Raw genomic sequence first — 15,846 nt, 5'->3', positions numbered from 1 at the left:
GGCTGCAGACAGAAACCCAGAGGAGGCAGGTGCAGCCAGGAAGGACGGAGAAATCCATGCACTCCCTACAAACAACCCTGCCAGTCCAAGAAATCATTCAGTGAGACCTTCACAGCAAAGTGCTCCACCACATGACATTCAACAGACACTGATAACACAACAATCCAGTCCAAGCCTGGAAGATTTCTCCTTGGCCCTCTCCACAAACACAATATCAAGTATGTTTGTCTGCAGTGAAAACCACTGGGAAAATGGATCTGTCAGTCACATTTAGTAATTGTTTCATGAACAGAGGATGTAACCTCATAACCACAACCTGGCACCTTACCACAGCCAACAGCAAAGCCTCTGCCTTCCTTTTGGTCTCAGGGCACAAATTCAGCTCACAGCTGTGCTTCAGTGGGCTCAGAAATTCACCTTCACTGCTCCTGGAAATGCCAGGGATGACTCCTGTGGAGTCCTCAGGAGACCAAAGCACCAGGAGCCAACAAGTCAGAGATCAGCTCTGCACATGGCAAACTCACAGGGAAGGTAATGATCTCAGTAAGTTCTTTAAAAGTCTTTTGCCTGTGCATTTATTTCTACCTATGCATAACCTCTCCAAATTCAAACCAAGGAAGGGAATTAACTCAAGGATTAATTTGGTTTTGTATCCCTATGAAGAAGAACTTAAATTCAGGGGAATCCATGTCCTTCTGTCACACAATTGGGACTACTGATTTTTAAGTTTTTCTTAGATGTCCACAATCATCTATTCAATTCTAGCAGGACAGCCCATCAAGACAAGGCTGGTGATATTTTTTTAATACTACAGTAGAAAATAAAAATGAAGATTTTTTTTTTTTGCTTCAAACAACTCTAAAAAAACTGCTGTTGTTTGAGGCTCTATTTCTACAAGTGCAATATTAGCATTAATCACTGGCACCAACAAAACTGCTAATACACCTAAGGACTTAGCAACTGCAGAAGTGCAAAACAGGCTTTTATCTTCCAGAATTCTTCTCTGCTGTGCTGTGAACATTCTATATAAGTACTGGCAAAATAAAAATGCAATTTCTTTTGGGGGAGATGAGCCTGTTTTGAACAGGTGTCCGTCTCTTGTTCAGGGAGACAACCCTCCATGAACTTCTCCAGCCTGGTCCTTCCCATGGGCTGCAGTCAGTCCTTCAGGAGCTGCTCCATCCTAAAACTTCCCATGGGCTGCAGTCAGTCCTTCAGGAGCTGCTCCATCCTAAAAACTTCCCATGGGCTGCAGTCAGTCCTTCAGGAGCTGCTCCATCCTGGTCCTTCCCATGGGCTGCAGTCAGTCCTTCAGGAGCTGCTCCATCCTAAAAACTTCCCATGGGCTGCAGTCAGTCCTTCAGGAGCTGCTCTGGGTCCCTGTGGGGTCACAGGTCCTGCCAGCAAACCAAAGCTGTTCCAGCTTGGGCTCCTCTCTCCACAGGGCCACAGGTCTGGCAGCTCCTCACAAAGCCACCACACCACCCCAGTACAACACACCCTTTCTAAAACTGAGCTGTTTCAGTTCAGACCAGTATCAACACAGCCATCAGTATGAGCTGCGGGGTGTGATCAGATTAACTGGGACACTGGCAAGTGTAAAAAAGTATTTTTCCTATACTATAAATTCCAATACTGAAATGGAAAGACCATTCATTAAATCACAGGGTTTATTGGTGTTTATACCTTTAACTCCCTCATTTCATGTCATGAAGGGATATTTTCTTTTAGCTAGCTCAACATCCTGGCACAACATTGCCATTTTAGACTATTTGTCAAATGGCATGATAAATTTAAAACCCAAGACATCCATTCATATTTTTTTAAAATCTTAAACCTGATTTCAGAAATTTAGGGAAGCAAAAACTCTTAAGATTAACAGCTAGACTGTTAAAACTCTAAGATTACCCAAGCTAGACCTATTGAGACAAACTAGCTGCCATTCAGATCCATCAGTTCATTGCAAACTTGTTAAGAGAATGCCAGTCCTTGGGTGAGCTCAGCCCTGACACAAGAAATGGGAAGTTCAGAACATCGGTTGCCTTATCCAAGGCTGCTGAGTCTGTTCATTTATTTGTAACCAAACATTATAGAAAACATCTTCTATTTGCCGTGAGTTACCTGAGCAGAGATGGCTGTGGGTCCCTGCAGACACTGACTGAAGAAGGGATGAGCTCCTCACTCCTGCCCAGGGCTCCTCTGGCTGTCCCTGCAGGAGCCTGGGGCAGGAGGGGCTGCACAGAACAGGGACACAGCTGCACCAGCTGCTGCCACCTCAGCACCTGGGGACAGAGGAAGCCCCTTCAGAGCCCCCCAGCCCCTGGGCACTCCTTGCCCACCTTCCCATGCCAACCCTGGCAGCTGCTGATTATCTGACAGGTTACACCAACAGAGCTACGCTGTCCCATCTACTTTCCACTTAAAGCTACTCAAAGAAGAGCAGAAATCCACAGTCTGCAACTCTGGCAATTCTGTCTCTGAGCTCTTGTGCACAAATCTACTACAGTCCAAACTGCTTTGATAAATGAAAGTTATTACCTCATTTCTTTGCCATTGCTGCACTGAACCATCACAAGCAAAAGAAGGATTTATTGTGGATGTTAAACCTGCACTGCCTCTCCAAGCCAGTGATTTGTTAGGAGCAGCTGTCAGTTTGTTAACTTGTTTTCTCCAAGAGTAGTCATTAACTCCAGGAATGAATGAGCACAGAGAAGATTAGCATACTAAAAAAGCGAATGTAAAATTCCAAAAGTGTATTTTGGAAAATGTATCTGCAGCTGCAGTGTGAGTTTAGTGTGAGCTCATAGCTGCCTAGGAAAAGCCCTTATTCCATGGCTGCTCAGGTCTGCTTTTCCACCAGTCACAGCCCAGACTGCACACTGCGGGCTTGTGAAGCCCTGACATAACAGCTACATCACTTTTCCCCCCAGAAATTCCCAGATTTAATTCCAAGGCTTGTTAAACCAGCTGTGAAGAATATTCTGTTGCAGAGCAAGCGTTGTCTCATTTCTGACACTTCCCCTGACATGACTTCAGATCAACTTCTGCCTTTAGACGATTCCTTGCCCCTCCTGACACCTCAATTCTGAGCAGCCAGCTGTACCCCAGACCTTTAACGCATCAGCTCTCCCACAGATCTGGTGTCTCTACCCAGAAGAAGACATTACAAGATGCTGTACATACTCCAAGTTGCCATGAAGGCTGGCTGAGCCAGGAACACAGTGTCACAGCAGTCCTGGGCTGGGGTGGAGATACATTCACACCCTCCCCGAGTGTTTAACCAGACAGGAGAGTGGAGACTGAACCAACACTCCGTGGAGCAAAAGACCATCAACAAAAATGGTACTGGAAAGAGAAGGAGCTCCCAGAGACTCCCTGCTGGACTCCAGCACATGGCCAGTGCTCCCCACACCTTTCAGCAGCCCACTGAGCCTGACCACACCACGAACATCATCTCTGGACACAAGGCAGGCGAGCCTCCAGCACGGCACAGCCACAGCCATCAGAGCACAGCGCTCCCTGGGCAGCTCACACACCAGCAAACACAAGTATCAGCACAGCAGAAAATCACACAGCTATTTTCTCATGTGTTCAGTGACTGCTCCAGACCTGAGACCAAATGCAATGCATTATAATTAGCAAAGGTACCAGCACCAACCCTTATTTCAGACTGCTGGTACTTGTGAGAGTTCCCTGTAGCAGCCTGTGCATTACAAGAAGTTCAGTTTGGGACCTGTACATCAGATCCTCTAATGCTTTTTTGGCCACACCAGTACAGGCTGCTACTTCCTACAGACTTCACCAGGCAGCCAGAAGTAGGGAAAAGACTGATAAATGCCTTGCAGATCATGGCAGATATTTAACCACCTTTTGGCCCAGCTTTGTCCACAGACACAAGTGGAATTCAGCCTGTGCCTGATGCCATCCTCATGTAACCGAAAGGCAAAGGTTTAGCACAAATGCAAGAAAAATGGTTCCATGTGGGCTCTCAACTCCAGCAGGCAGCAGCTGTGTGAGCTGGGAGGATGCAGCTGCCACAGACTGAGCACCATGGCCCAGGGAGGAGCTGCAGCTTTTCTGTCTTGCAGCCACACCGTATCTCCAGGAAAACTGCTACACGCTGCCTACAGCAGGAAACAACCAAGCCCTGTCATCAGGAGTTATGGTAAAGCTAAAATTAACAGCTAACACATGGCACAGATGACTCCCTGCTCTGCAGTTCTGGGAAAAGGGCGGATGAACGTCACATTGGGCCATGTAAAATCTCCTTTTCTTCTCTCAGAGATGGAACACCATCTCTGCACAAGCCCCAAACAAGATTCTCCACACCTGCAGCCTACCCACGGCACAGGGGCAGGGAAATGGACACCCACTGCCAAGGAGCAGGGAGAACAAACGAGGAGGGAAGCCTCAGCTCCAAACAAGAAGCCAAACTGCAGCAAGAGCTACAAGAGCAGAGGGCTGCAGCAGACACCTGCAGGTGCCCCTGGCCAGGGGAGGTGTTCCCACACCACCTGCAGCCAGGGATGTCACACAGGGTGCTGCTGCTACCTGTAAAATGTGTTTTGCTAGGAACCAGGTAAGCAGTGAAGCCCCAGAGCTGCCACTGCTGCTGCAGTACCTGCTGAGCTCCCGTGCACGCCCTGGGCTGTGGCAGCTCGGATTGAAGAGGTGATTTCAGGGGAGAAAAATGCTCTTTTCCTTCCAACAACCACAGGAGGAGGGATCTTCCAACACACACGTCATCCCTCAGCCAGGCACAGACAGAAGACTCGAGGCACCTGCACAGGGCAGAGCGAGGGAGGCAGCCCAGGGAGCCCTCCCAGTCCTCACCACCACGGGCAGCTCTCACTGCACAGCTTTCATCTGTCACCTGACAGATTCCTTGAAAATGCACCAAGGATTGGAACATTTGATTAGAATGTCAGTATCTAACATGAAATCTGAAATACAGGTTATAAATAGATACAACCTGGATGCACTCAGCAGCAACATCTTGTGATAGGAATGATGGAGGGACTGTCTGGCTCAGCTGCCAGCACTGCCTCTGCCCCAGGAAACAGCAGGAGACACCACAACTTGAATTAAGGTTGAAAATGACAGGCTAAGAAAAGTGGGAAATGCTCAAGTAAAAGTTTTAGGCTCTCCTGCCAAGCCCCAGCCCACCCACACCAAGAGCCAGAAGGGAACTGGTCCCATCTGGCAACACAACCCCAATTCCAGCCTGGAAAGCCCCACGTGCTCCCTGCAGTGACTGTGCTGGAGGAACATGGGCCACAACACCTAACACAGATCACAGCTTAGGCAAAGCAAGGCAAGAAGCAGCCTATGGACTGGGAAACTTCCTGTTGTCACTGTTAACCTTGTTGAGATTGCCTCCAATCTTACTTTCATCCTCAAGGAATAAACAAACTGTTTAGGCCCTTGATATGCATCTGCTGACTGAAAAAGATCTCCATCACTTCAGTGCCTGCCTGCTACAGGAGGCTTTACTCAATTAATTCACAGGAGGGATGCACATGTAGAACTTTACTCAGAAAAATCAAAACTTGAGATAATTTGTGTTTGGTTACAAATACAGCAAAGTTCACATTCACTGGAAGCTTTGCAGAAGCAAAGCTCTAGGTCCTGGAATAACTTTCATTACCTGCACTCTGCCTGTTGCTTACCAAGGCTTGTGTGGGACAAGGCTGCTGAGAGAGGTCATGACCACAAAGGGAGGCACTGGGACCAGTTCCAGGAATGACAGCACTGCTCAGAGCACAGGAGCCAGGCTCTACCTGCCTGAGGGGTCGGTGCTGCCAGCGGGACCCAGCCCATCCCTGCTGGCTCTGGAAGCAGCAGCACACTCTGCTTTGTCCTGAAGTGATGGGAACGCAGAAGGCCACAGAAACAATCCATAAATACCACCCTCCCCAATTCCCTATTTTAGCAGCTCTGAGCCCCGGGCATGTCTGTGCTGGTGAATTAAAGCAGCTCCAGGCCAGCACTGCAGAGTGGAGATGCCATGGGAGCCAGGATCAGCCCTGATTAGCAGCTGCTGCAAACTGGAAGGCTTTTATTCCTGCTGAAGTAGATCCACCCCAGCACACAGTGAAAGCCCAAAGCCAGCACAGCAAATGCTTATTGCTTCATACAGAATGTGAAATGTCTGCTGTGAAGCATGAAATTACTGACACTATCTGCAGGGCTCACCCCTCGCCGCTGCCTCTGCAGAGCTCCCTTTGTGTGGAGCCATCGGTACCCACACTCTTTCAGTTACACTGATGCTTGCTTTACAAATATTCATTCATTTCTCTGTCTTGCTTTAGTGCCTGGCAGTGCCAGGGTAATTTATATTTCTTATTTGGCATTCATAGAAAAATCTTTTGCCACTGAGGCGCTGAAGTGGAATTCGGAGGAGTTCTCGTGGCTGCCCCATGGGCTGTGCAACTTTGGGTTGCTTTGTCTGGGATTCAGAGCTCAGTTGACTGCTCAAGGCTCGTGCTCACACAATCACAGCACACGGGGACCTGCAAATAACTTCAGAACCCAAGTACTAAGCAAAAATAAAGACAGAAAAAAAAATCCTGTTTGTAAAAGTACCTTGTGATGACCGGGATTATCAAAGTAAGGAGACATACAGCTGGGGTGGCAAAGGAGGGCACCACTGGGAATTTACAACTTGCAGGGAAAGTTTGTAAATCACATTCCTGTCCCACTGCCCCTCCACTGCTGAACACCTGAGTGTCTTGCTATGGACATGAGCCCAAAGGGACCAGGTCAACGAGGCCCTTCAGCTCCAACCACACTTACTTTGCCTGGAGCACAGTGGGTGAAATCACATTTATAATTCAGCCAGTTGAGGAGTGTTGAATTTCCAGCAGTGTAGCAGCAATCAGAGGATAGGCTATGGCCAAAAACTGGAGCTGGTACAGCTGCTGGCAGAGGAGGACACAGCACCAGAGTCTCAGTGAGCCCAGCACACACACAGGTAGGGCTCAGACCCAGCAGAACTGGGAGATGCTCCTGCAGCTCCTGGTTGCAGTCCAGAATCATCAAATACCAACATCCAAAGCTCCACAGTGTCCTAGGAAAATTCCCTGTTAGAAGCTGGTGTGCAGCACCAGGGGCATTCAGCCCAGCTCTACACACACTGACAAGGAACAGGGCAGACCTTGGCACTGCACACCCCAATAGAATGGGAAACAGGAGAAGTGGCACTTCACAGAGGGTGATAGAGGAGATTCTCCAAAAAAAAGTACTTGGTTTTTAATTATCATGGATACTGCAATTTCTACCAGTTGCTGATTAGACCAGCTGGGGATCACCTGAGCTCTGGGGCAAGATGCTTGCCCATGCCATTACTTCAGACTTTAGCACAATGCAGGTCAGACTGTAGACCTTTTATATTTAATCTTTTATTAAGTTGTTTTTTTTTTTCCCCAGTGACAAGTTTACAGACATTGAGACAGTTTTATTACAGTAAATAAACAAAAAACTAAATATCTGGAGCTCATATAGCCATCTTTCTTTTCTGCTGATGCCACACATTAATAATAGTACTTTTATCTACACATTGCAGACTTTTTCCTGTGTGAGAGTGCTCACAGTACAGAACCAGTCAGAAAACCTACTGCACCAGCCCCCTTTTCCAGTTTTGATGTTCTTAGTTTTTAGTTTCTGTCTTGGATCTTTTCTGTATTAAATATGAGTCACTGTCACCTCTATGGTCTTCAGAGAAAAAAACCTTGAGATGAGATGGCACGGAAAAGACAGAATCAATTTAAATACTTCAGTTTACAGAAATCTGTGCAAACAGGTGACAACAGTGAGATACTGAAAAGCCCAAACACCCTGAGCTCCACAGCACGTCAGAGCTGCAAACATCAGCTGCACAGACGTCAGCCTGGAGACTTTTCATTACATTCTCCTGACATTGCACATATGAGTCATCTCTCTAATATATGGCAGAAAAAGGTCATATATTACAGCTGCCTTCCTTGACATATTTAAAATGGGTTCATGATTAAACAAGGAGACTAGTCTAAAAGTTTCCAGGTGCACTTTCCTATTTTCTTAGATAACTGTCTGTTTGCAGCACGAGCATGACAGTCTGGAAAAGGCATGGAATTACATAACCACGTTTGGTTACAAACTCAGCAGCTCCTTCCACAAGCAGCTCCCAGCCCCATACGGACCCCACAGATCCAGCACCACCCCACAAACGTGCTGACACCTCTGCACAGCTCACACCTGCCCCAGGGAGGTTCTCCAGTACCACCAGAAGCATAAATAGGTTTGCCCAAACACAAACATGCGTATAGGTAGGTATTATACCAAGCTAATATTCAGAAAGATTGAACTATTCACTAAAGAAAAGCTGGAAGTGACTTAAAAATCCGTCACCTCGACCCTCTGAACCAGTTTTTTTCCAGACACTTCAAGTCCAGTGACTCAGGGATGCTTTGAGAACATGGGGAGGAGGAAAGTATGTTCTGTAAGGAACAGCCATTTCAGAAAGTCACTTGCCATAGGTTTCTCCCACCTTCAGTCATAAAGGACTTTAGCTCTGAGGTACCTGGCAAGCCCCAGCTTCCCCACATGGCAGCAGTGAGAAGCAGTCTCCTCTGCACTGCAAGGCTCAGCCCAGGGAGGTGCAAACAGCCACACTCCTCCACTCAGACAGGAAGATGCTCAGACTGAAAGAAAAGCCTGTCCTGATCTAGCAAGTTGAAAACCCTTGGGACAGCTGGTCAAATACAGCTCCAACGACATGTAAACAGGATATTCTAATTTTGCCTTCTCTACCTTTGGGAAACAGCAGCACTAAATGCTGTAGATGTGGGTTCATTTCCTGCCTGTGAATTCAGCTGAGGGGGAAAAAGCAAAAGTTAGCAAATCAACACGCTGCCCACGAGTTCAGCTGCTCTCCAAGGCAGACCTCAGGTGGGCAAGGGGGTTGTTCCAGGCTTTTGTCAGACTCCTGTGTGCAGTGATTCCTGCAAGAAGGCAACTCTGAGCTTCCCACAGCCATGAGAGGACCTGAGCTCCATTCTCAGCATCAGGGACCGGCTGTCCCCAGCACCACCCAGACCTGCAGGAGAGGACAGATCTCCCTCTGACTGACACTGAACCTTCATTGACGTGGGCAGCAGCACAGGAGCACATTCCATCACCTGAATAAAGCCAGCTTCACAACTCCTAGGAAAAGATGCACACAGTGTAAAGTACTGATAGTTCACTTCATCCTGGCAGGATTTCTGCTAGGTCAGGTATCTCCTGTCTGGACTGCTTTGACTTTTTGCTGGATCAGGTATTGTCAGTCCTGGATCAGGTAACAGTCTGCTTTCCAGCAGCTGGAATGAACTCCAGGGTATGAGTTCTGTCTGGCTAATCTGACACAAATGTGAACACACACTTGACCCACATCCAAAAAGCATCAACAAATGATCCAGAAATGTACAAATACTACACTCAGGACCATCCCTCCCCCCCTGCTTTGACCTAGACTGTCATCTTGATGTGAAACAGGAGCAAAGTGGGTATAAAAGGGCAGAAATTGGAGAAAAAAAAAAGAAATCAAGCCACAGTGCTAGTTTTCTCTGATGAAAAAGGTGTGAAATGGGGATTGGTCACAACACTCAGCTAAGAAGCACATGTTGAATCTGCTAATGCCCTCAGTTATGAGCTCCCTCCCTCCCTCCCAGTGACAAACCAGCACCAGAGCTGGCAGACTGTCTAAAAGCACACTTTTTTTGCCATCCACCTTTTCTGTTCTCACAGACAGACCAGTGACACAAGCACCAGCTCTGCAGAACCCGGGGACTGAGGGAGAAACACCCAAAACACTGAGTTTGAAAAGGAGCTGGCACAGAAGGCAGCCCCCACCTGTACCAGGGTTTTGGCATCATCTGCTCTTTTCAGCCTGTCCACTGCACCTGTAGCCAGAGCTTTGGCCCACGAGCCCTGCAGAGAAACCCACAGCCCCTCAGCTGAGCTGCTGCTGCTGGAAAGTGTCCTGCAAGAGCACTTGGCACTGAGATGCAAACAGGGAAACAGCCCTGGCCTCAATGGCTCCTGCCAAAGAGCAATTTGCTTGAGGGGGAAAGGATTTCTCTTTGCTAATGATCCCTGTGCCCAAGGAATCTTCACAAAACAGCACAAACACACAGCACGAGAGGCCTTCCCCAGAACTACACAGAGTCCTTCTCCACCCTACTCACCAGCCCCATGCCAAGACAGACAAGAATCCTCTTTTTAGGATGATTTTTGGAAGATGGATGGATGGATTCTTGTAAGTTGGATGCCAGACTCAAAGTGAGGAACAAGACACAAGATGCTCTTCTCTCCCACTCCTGACATCTCACCACCCAAACATCTCTTATTTAGTAATTCATCAGCTCCCACCACCCACAGTCATAAGACAGCAAAGGAGTTGTGGCTAAATTTCTGTAAAATTACAAAAATACAGCTAAAGCACAGTTAAAGAGCAAACTCCACTGGTATAATTATTCTTTAAAAATCTTTCTAGAAACAGCAAAAATCACCTCCTGAAGAACTGCATAACCAGGGAAAGAGTGAGGAGATAGAAAAGGGTTAGGAAGGCAATTTTTCACTTTGTTAGTTACAGTTAACATCTCCAAATAAATGTGAGCTTATGAATTTCATCAGCCAACCTTCCCTTCTCCATTTTGAAAGGTTACATGGAGTGGTGAAATGTTAGTTAATTTATGAGTTAGAGGACTGGCTAAAAAATAACAGAAACCTGCAATCTTTTTATAATTATAAGTCAACACGTAACTGATATGAGAAGCCTCTATTCATAGCCACTAAAAGGAGCATTCATTCCTTTTTACATCATCCCTTCACTGCTATGTCTTGATGCAATTTTCAACAGCAGGTGAAACCACTAAAAATTGGAAACAGTGTGAGAAATTTTCCTCTATCTGGTTTTAATTAAAAAACTCAGCAAAAGAGAGAAGTGATAAAGGGAGGGAGCCCTTTCCACCTCAGCTGCTGCCTGTGCACCCGTCCTTGGAGAGCCCAGAGGAAACCTCACGTGCAATGTCAGTGGTATTTTCCCTACTGCTAGAGCAGTGGTTCGGATTAGGATCATGACAAAAGCAATAAAAGATAATTCACATCTGATTGTGAGCTATGTGGAAGCTGTTTGGTGCCCTTTCAGGGGACCCACCTGAGCAGTGGGCACTGCCTTTGGGAAGCCTGGGTGAGACCTGAGCTCCCACCACAGAGGGACCTTCCACGTGGGCACTGTCTGGGAGCTGCAGTGTCCCAGCTGCAGGAGACCACACCAGAGGAGACCCAGCCTGGTTCAGACACAGATTCTGTGGGCAGACAGCCCCAGACACTGGAGCTGGGCACATGGGCACCCAGGACATGCAGGCAGCAGCAGTGTCCCCATCACCCAGGACAGCCAGCCTGACCTCCAGCTCAAGCTGCTGTTGGTTTCCTTTGCCAAACACACCCCGGGCTCCAGAGGGCCTTTCTGCAGAGCTGCTTCCAGCCAAGTGGGCTCCCAGCACTGGATGAGGCTCCCCATGTGCAGGGCTTGGCTTTTCCCTGTGCTGAATTTCATGATGTTCCCATTCCCACATTTCTGAAGCCTGACAGGGTCCTGCTGAGCACCACCACATCCATCCAGTCTATCAAGCTGTGCTCCATGGTGGTACAGTCCACAGGCTGGGCTAGAGGGGTACTGTCCCATCACCCTGGGGATTAATGGAGATGTCAAACACTTCTGACTCCAGCGAGGATTTCTGAGGAGCACTACCAGTGACTGGCTCCAACTCAACCTCATCCTGCTGGTCACACTTCAGCTCAGCCACCTTTCAGTCCCTCTCACTCTGTTTCCAGACAAATTCACCCATTTGTGCAGAGGGATGTTATGGGTGACAGCATCAAAAGCTTTACTAAAGCTGAGATCAAGCACCACTGCTCTCCCCTAACTCCCCAAGCTTTTCATCACAGAAGGCCAGCCCAGCACCCCTCTGCTCCACATTTTCCCATCTTCCTTTCTCTCACATTCCTGCAGAAGCACTTCTTGACTTCCCTGTCCTTCACCAGGGCCAGCTCTAGATGAGCCTTGTGTCTCCTGATATTCCCCCAGGTCACTGGGCCGGCTTCCACCCCTTATATATTACACACATCCTTCCTTTTTCTTCAGAGTCCCTGCTCATCCAAGCAGGCCTCTTGCAACTTCTATTCCTGAACCTGGACATTGCAAGCCTTGAAAAATCAGCCAGTTTTCCTGACCCCTCTTCAACTTTCCCTACCTACTTTAGAACTCCCGTAAGTCAGTAAAATACAGAATCTATGCAAGAAATATTCAGAGTCAGTTCGGTTTGCAGAAATGCTCTCCCCTGTTGTAGGTACTGGCAGAGTCTGGACTTCAGCTTCCAAGTAAATCTCACCCTGTCTAAATTCACAGCAAAATGACATGGCTAAGTAAAGAGCTACCTGTGAATATTTACACATTAAATGCCTACTTAGAGATTTAACTCCCCACTGGATTCTCTTTGGACTTAAAAATAAGCATAAATGCATTTCTGAGTCTGACCTTTGATCAAAACATTCGAGATCAGTGTGTAAATCACTCAGCTGGGATTTTTCCTTCTCATGAGTTAAATCACTGCAGCATAACCTAATGCAAACATTCCCTTAATTGCACAAAAGCCCTTTTGGAATCTTTCCTTTCACTGTATTCACCAAGAAATAGGTTCTTCAATGCTCCCTTGAAAAAAAACACAACAAAGGAACTAACACAACCCACAAAACTTATCTTCTGAAAACTAGCTAAAAGAATTAGTCTAGTTGTTGGGGGTTTTAAAATTTATTTCTGCTTTTTAAAAAAAAATACTAGAGCCTTTGTTTGCAGATGAATGTAAGCTCTTCTGTATTTATATTCATGAAAATAAGGGCAGCTTTTATCAAATCAATGATGAAACTCTCTACTGTGCTTTCTCTGTAAGGTTAAGAGTGAGGTACAGAGTTGGTGCTGAGCTGCTGCTTGCACATCCCTTGCTTCTCCCACTGCTGCCTTTGACAGATGAAGGATTTTATCATTTCTCCAGAGTAGCAATTGTCCCTCTTAAAGAAGAAATCTTTGTTGATCCTCAATTAAAACAGACTGTGCTTCACTCTAGTACCAGTCACAAAATGTCTTCTCTGGCTGTCTTTCACCACAGCAAGACAGACATTTCTTCAAACAAAGAAAAATAAACCAAACCCTAAGAGATCACTAAGAATGGCTGTTCCCCATGGGGAACAATCCCCATCACCTTCCCCCATGGGGAACAACCCCATCACCCTCTCCCATGGGGAACAATCCCCATCACCTTCCCCCATGGGGAACAATCCCCATCACCCTCTCCCATGGGGAACAATCCCCATCACCCTCTCCCATGGGGAACAATCCCCATCACCTTCCCCCATGGGGAACAATCCCCATCACCCTCTCCCATGGGGAACAATCCCCATCACCCTCTCCCATGGGGAACAATCCCCATCACCCTCTCCCATGGGGAACAATCCCCATCACCCTCTCCCATGGGGAACAATCCCCATCACCCTCTCCCATGGGGAAGTTCCCCACTGTTTTTCAGCTGCTGGAGGCACGGTTTTTATCCTGCAGTGGAGTCAGTGACTCAGGCTGGCAGGAGTGGCTGTGCAAGGAGGAACATGCATCCCTGTGCTGTCCTGCCCTGCCCCAGCAGGCACAGCACAGAGCTGTGTGCTGAGGAGGAGCTGAGCACCCTGCTGCTCCCTGTCCTCAGCAGGGCCAGGCTGAAACCCCAGCCAGCCCCCCAGCCCTTCACCTGCTGGCAGCAGGAGGGCCTTCAGCCCAGCCCTGAAATACTGCCTGTCCCCCAGGCTCCAGACTCCCCTTCCCCTGCACGACACTTGCTGCTATTTCTTCACGACCTGATCGTGCAGCTCTTTGAGAGAAGAACATCTGAACTATTTTATTCTTGTTTAGGACTAAACCTGTGGGCTGCCACCTGTTCTGATCTCTATATTCCAGCCTGCACAGAACATCCTTATCTCACTTCTTCCCTCCCCCTGGTGCTTCCAGCCTTGTGCCCTGCCCTGGGCTGCAGAAGAGCACAAACCTGCAATTGCTTGCTCCAACGTGGTCACACTTGACCTCAGTCAGTCCTACTTAATTTAGACCCAAGACAACACTTACTTTGTTGACTTAAGTTAACTGCTTGGTGAGAAGCTGCATGGTCCAAAAAATTCCAACACCAATTGATTTGCAGGTTTATTGGATGCTTTTTCTGGCTGGTAGCTATTTTTTTTAGGAACAGTAGTGTTCCAGCAGGAAATGATGTAAGCAGAACTGAGCCTGCCCCAGCAGCACATCCAGCTCCAGATCTTCCTTCAGAACAGTAATCAGTGTCCACTCTTTAGGGAGATCTTTTACACGTTTGTCACCCGGGTGTGCAGCTCTTGTCCCTCAAGAAGGGCACACTCATTCATCTCACTGCATTTTGGTTGCACTCCCAATCACATTTACAACACGTGCAAGCAAAACTGAAGTCATGACCTAAAATTCCCTCACAATGCCCCTATAGTTTGGTTCCTTGGTCAAAATGAGAATGGCTCCAATTAAAGTGAGTTTATACCACTATCAGCTCAGTCCTGGTGGTGGCAGTTCTGGACCAACCCCAGAAAACACTTTGGGGGATGCAAATACACAGGCATAAGCTTCATAATAAAAGTGAACTAATGTATTTCTCAGAAACTTAAGCAATTATTACCATGTATCTGCCAGAACACTCAGCAGCCTCCCTCTTTTTTTATAATCAAAGTTCTCTCTTGCCTTTTCCACATTGTAGGGAACATTAAGTTCGAATCTCCCCAAATGCACGCAGTGGTGAGCACCCCCAGAGTGAGTGGCTCCCTGAAGAGGTGTTCCCACACACACACTGCACATCTCTTCCTCTCTGCTTTTAAATATCACACCAAAGTTCACAGCAGCCTTGAGATGAGAGCAGTCAAGTCCTTGAAGAAGCTGTGGTCTCTGAACAAGCCCACACAGATCTTGCACTTGGAGGCTGAGAGGAACAGGAGTCAAAGCAGGGACAGCCCCACCCAAAAGAGCAGAAGAGAGGAACTCTGACCATTGGGATCAGCCAATGCTCATCACCCTTAACCAACAGTGTGGGCTCAGAGTTGGAGGAGATGACACCTGGAGCAGGGCTAGAGACTCCCCATGCAGGCCTTGACCCAGCTGGGAACAGAGGAGCTCTAAGTCAGTGCTCATCATTCAAGGGGTACTTTGTCAGAAAAACAAAACAAAGTCCTTCCCCCCAATCTGGAAATGCACTTTTTCTCTGACCTTACTATAATCTAACACCAGGTTTCCCAATTCTGCCAGTCCAACCAAGCAAAACACCCAGTAATTTCAAAGGAAGTTCTGCCACAAAGGAGTCCAGGATTTGTCCTTCAGCTCAGGAGTGTGGGTGTTGTGTTGTGTTTGTGGGTTCATTTTTTCCCTTTCATGAGCTACAGAAGTAAATCAGACAAAGTGAGATGTGGTGTCCAGCCAGAGCCGGACCCCACAAGGGTTTGAGCTGCTCCCTGCTCCTGCCTGTCATCCCTCCTGGTCGCTCCTGCCACCCCATGGGGAATTCAGACAAAGCCCCCGGAGGTGGGAAGCAGGGAAAAGCAGAGCTTCCCACACTCAGCACACCAGGAAGCTGATTTGCAAGTCTGCACTTGGCACAGCTTCAGAGTGTTTCCTCTGGGGCAGCCTCTGTGGATCACCTCTTTCTGGGCTGGTTCTTCCCTGGCCTGGATTCCTCCCAGGTGGGAAAGAGGGGCTGAGAAAGCTTTTTCCCA

At 47.7% G+C, this 15,846-nt stretch overlaps 1 protein-coding gene across 1 annotated transcript in view; it reads right to left on the bottom strand.

The window, feature by feature from the left end:
• WTIP (WT1 interacting protein) overlaps positions 1-15,846 on the bottom strand; it is an 80,784-nt gene that overhangs the window by 52,869 nt on the left and 12,069 nt on the right. The gene's annotated exons all lie outside the window — the stretch shown is intronic.

This window comes from Cyanistes caeruleus, chromosome 12 (assembly GCF_971803275.1).
Source record: "Cyanistes caeruleus chromosome 12, bCyaCae1.hap1.1, whole genome shotgun sequence".
In the NCBI taxonomy this organism is placed as follows: Eukaryota; Metazoa; Chordata; class Aves; order Passeriformes; family Paridae; genus Cyanistes; species Cyanistes caeruleus.
Note: the sequence above shows the minus strand (reverse complement) of the source record. Positions and strands in the feature narration are given on the sequence as shown.